Here is a 4,397-nt window from a genome sequence, read left to right as displayed (position 1 = left end):
AAAAAAAAAAAAAAAAAAAAATAGCAGCTGCCAGATTCAATGTCAAAAAATGGGAACATTAATGCTAAAATCTATAACTGAGCTCTAGGTTTAATATATAAATCAGAGTGGGAAAACTAATGGTGTTAAGAAACCTGGATTTAATTCACTAATCAGAGGCATTAATGGAGGAAAACATAAAAAGAAGTCAGGTTTGGTTTTCATGCTAGAAATGAGTTGATGATGAAATAGTTAACAGAGACCTAAGTTAGACGCCCCAAAAACTGGGGCAATAGGGGCAGAAGCATTAACAGAAGTAGGCATAAAGAGAAAACTGAACAGGCTGGGCACAGTGGCTCATGCCTGTAATCCCAGGACTTTGGGAGGCCGAGGCAAATCACTTGAGGTCAGGAGTTTGAGACCAGTCTAGCCAACATGGTGAAACCCTGTCTCTATTAAAAATACAAAAATTAGCCAGGCATCGTGGTACATGCCTGTAATCCTAGGTACACGGGACACTGAGGCAAGAGAATCACTTGAACCCGGGAGGGGGAGGTTGTAGTGAGCTGAGATTGCACCACTGCACCCCAGCCTCGGTGACAGAGTGAAACTCCATCTCAAAAAAAAAGAGGCAGAGAAAACTGAACAGAGAACCAGGTGCAAGATCAGACCTGAGTGGCAGTGAAGGTGAAAGAGTTAACAGAGGACCAAGATCAAGGCTCAGATCTGAAGACAATAGACGGTAAAAATCTGACCCAAGGCCCAGATTCAATGTGGAGAAGAGAGGACACATAATCTGCTGTGTAGCCCTAACTAAAGCCACAACCATGTCTAGACTTCATTCGTGTCATGTAGTAGCCTCTGTGGACTGAACTGTGTTCCCTCAAAATTTGTATGTTGAAGCCCTAACACCCTACAAGACTGCATGGGAAATACGGCCTTTAAGGAGATGATTAAGGTTAATGATGTCGGAAGGTGGAGCCCTGATTGGAGACAAGAGACTCATGAGATTCTCTCGCCGCTGTGTGCTGACAGCATGAAGGCAGCCATCCGCAAGGCAGAAAGAGAGGCTTCACCAGAAACCAAACCTTTCTAGAACCTTGATCTTGGACTTTCCAGCATCCAGAACTGTGAAAAAATAAATTTCTATTGTTTAAGCCATCTATCTATGGTATTTTGTCAAGGCAACCTGAGCAGACTAATACAGTAGCTATGTACAGCTTTAAGATTTTGCACAAACATGTGGGAAACTATGTATGACAGGACCTCTGGAAGCTAAGGATTTTCATGATGATCAAAACCCTTCTCAATAATTTTCTGATGCTTCTCTCTAGACACGTCCACAGGAATTTTTAAAAATAAAATGTTTAGGCAGAGCACAGGGGCTCACGCCTGGAATTCCAACATTTTAGGAGCCCAAGGCAGGAGGATAGCTTGAACCCAGGAATTGGAGACCAGCCTGGGCAACACAGTGAGACCCTCTCTCTACAAAAAATGTAAAAATCATCATCATAATAAATAAAATGATTTTTACAAAAATTGTTGATGCAGTAAGTAATGCTCTTCATGCATACTCCTGGATTCTAGACCCAGAGCTTCTGATCCAATAACTCAAGGATGAGATCCAATAATCTGCATTTATGTTAATGCTTCATTTGGCAATCATTTCAAACTTACAGAAAAAGTTGCAAAAATAGTACAGAGAACTCCCACACACCCTTCATCCAGACTCCCCAAATGTGATTATTTTACCCCATTTTCTTTACATATATATAACATATATGTACATATATATGTATGTATATATGATAGAGTGATAGATAGAATTTTTTCTGAATTATTTAAAAGTAAACATCAGCTAGGAATGTGGTTTATGCCTATGATCCCAGCACTTTGGGTGGTCAAGATGGGAGGATCACTTGAGCTCAGGAGACCAGCCTGGGCAACATGGCAAAACTTCATCTCTACCAAAAATACAAAAAAATAGCCAGGTGTAGTGGCACACACCTGTGGTCCCAGCTACTCAGGAGGCTGAGGCAGGGGAACCACTTGAGCCCAGGAAGCGGAGGATGCAGTAAGCAGAGATCACAACTCCGCATTCCAGTCTGGGCAACTGAGTGAGACTCTGTCTCAAAAAAAACAAAAAAGAAAGAAAAAGGAAAGAAGGAAGGAAGGAAGGAAGGAAGGGAGGGAGGGAGGGAGGGAGGAAGGAAGGAAAGGAAAACAGTAAATGTCCCTAAATACTAGTGTGTTTTTGCTAAAGAAAAACAAAGAAAACAGGACATTGCCTTACATAACCACAATATAATAATCAAAGTCAAGAAATTAACATTGATACAACACAATTATCTAATCTTTAAATATTTTCAGGCCAGGCACAGTGGCTCGCACCTACAATCCCAGCACTTTGGGAGGCCGAGGTGGGTGGATCACTTGAGGTCAGGAGTTCCAGCCTGGAATGCATAGTGAAGCCCCGTCTCTACTAAAAATACAAAAATTAGCTGGGAGTGGTAGTGGGCACCTGTGATTCCAGCTGCTTGGGAGGCTGGGGCAGCAGAAGCTCTAGAACCTGGGAGGCAGAGGTTGCAGTGAGCCGAGATCACGCCACTGCACTCCAGCCTGGGTAATGAGAGTGAAACTCTGTCTCAAAAAAGCAGAACAAAACAAAAACAAACAAACAAACAAAAGAAACTATTTAAATGTGCCAGTAGTCCCAACAATGCCCTTTACAGCAAAAGAAGACTGTTTTTCTGTTCCTGGATCCAGTCCGGATTATGCTTTGCATTTACCTGCCTCATCTCCTCAGTCTCCCTTAATCTGTACTTTCTTCCTCTTTTATGACATTGGCCTTGTTTGAAGGACATAGGCAGGTTGTTTTGCAGAATATATCTTGGGTTCACACTGACATCTCTGATTCCAGTCCAAGGTCTCAGGATTATTCTAGCCTTACCTCCTTTCCAGATTTGCAATGCCTTTCTCAGACAGTGAGAAACATGGCTCTCATTATCTATATTTTACTCATTTGCTCAATCCTCATATACACATAGTCTCAGAATTCCTAACCATATCCCTGTGTAAAATAAATAAATAAATAAATCACTAACTAAAGTACAACATTTGACTGAGCATGGTGACTCGTGCCTGTAACCCAAGCACTTTGGGAGGCCGAGGCGGGAGGATCACTTGAGCCCAGGAGTTCAAGATCAGCCTGGGCAACACAGACAGACTCCATCTCTATTAAAAAAAATAAGAATAGGCCAGGCACAGTGGCTCACACCTGTAATCTCAGCACTTTGGAAGGTCGAGGCGGGTGGATCACAAGGTCAGGAACTCAAGACCAGCCTGGCCAAGATGGTAAAACCCTGTCTCTACTAAAAATACAAAAATTAGCCGGGCGTGGTGGCAGGCGCCTGTAATCCTAGTTGCTTGAGAGGCTAAGGCAGAGAATAGCTTGAACCCAGGAGACAGAGGTTGCAGTGAGCTGACATCAGGCCACTGCACTCCACCCTGGGTGACAGAGCAAGACTTTGCTTCAAAAAAAATAAATAAAATAAAAACATACGATATTTGTGTGCAGTCATTTTTGCTTTTTGTCTTATAGTATCCAGTCAAAATAACTGTTTCCCAAAGCTACTTAATTATTTTCTTCCCCATGCCCGTTAGCGTGGTTATGTTATTCATTTGTAATATGCTTAGGTTCCTTTGTTTCTGTTTATGTTCCATTTTGGGTCCCCCTAATCCTAGTTTATTTTAATGTATTTATGTTTTCACCCACTTCCTCACTTTCCTATATCTACTTTTGGAATGTGTGCAACATTACTATACTCCTAAAAGAGGCAAAACCATACCAAAAGAATAAAAGTGTTCCTCCCTGCTCACTCCTACTTCCCATTCCCTCCTTTCCACCATGTTCCATCCCATTCCCTTTAGGTAACACATCTCGTTCATTATTGTTTCATGTGCAAGCTCAGGGTGAATGTGCTGGGCCCTGGGAGGTGGATTCCCATGATTCCATGCTCCGGTTCCCTTCTGCAGTAAATGTATCCAAAGTCCTGACTGCAAATGTCCATGCTTTTTAGATTTCCTGGGTATAATATATTGAAGAGGGTGGGGGAATTCGCCTGAGTGCATGGTTGTGGGATCACCCAGAAATTAAGGAGTTTCACCATTTTATTTAGTTTAGGGTTTAAAAAGGTAAAGTGTGTTCTATATAGCTGCAGGAAACTAGCCAGTTGCATGGCAAAAATGATGCCATCTGAAGCAAACCTACCATCATGGTCAATGTTTGAGTCCTGCATACCGAGGTATTCTGCAACAAGGTTTTTAAACAGTTCCTGTACTACAGATAACCTTAATAACAATGCTTATTTAACCTCCCCAGTTTTCTTTCTTTTTTCTTTTTTTTTTTTTTTTTTTTT

General features: G+C 41.8%; 1 non-coding gene across 1 annotated transcript in view; it reads right to left on the bottom strand.

Moving 5' to 3' along the window:
* Positions 1–4,397, bottom strand: part of LOC108298451 — a 26,734-nt gene that overhangs the window by 13,856 nt on the left and 8,481 nt on the right. The window contains exons 2-3 of the transcript XR_005198747.1: positions 2,880–2,887; positions 1,458–1,460 (exon numbers count right to left, since the gene is read on the bottom strand). This is a non-coding gene — a transcript (uncharacterized LOC108298451). The remainder of the gene's footprint in view (positions 1–1,457; positions 1,461–2,879; positions 2,888–4,397) is intronic.

The sequence above is a fragment of the Cebus imitator genome, unplaced genomic scaffold, assembly GCF_001604975.1.
Source record: "Cebus imitator isolate Cc_AM_T3 unplaced genomic scaffold, Cebus_imitator-1.0 Scaffold964, whole genome shotgun sequence".
NCBI lineage: Eukaryota > Metazoa > Chordata > Mammalia > Primates > Cebidae > Cebus > Cebus imitator.
Note: the sequence above shows the minus strand (reverse complement) of the source record. Positions and strands in the feature narration are given on the sequence as shown.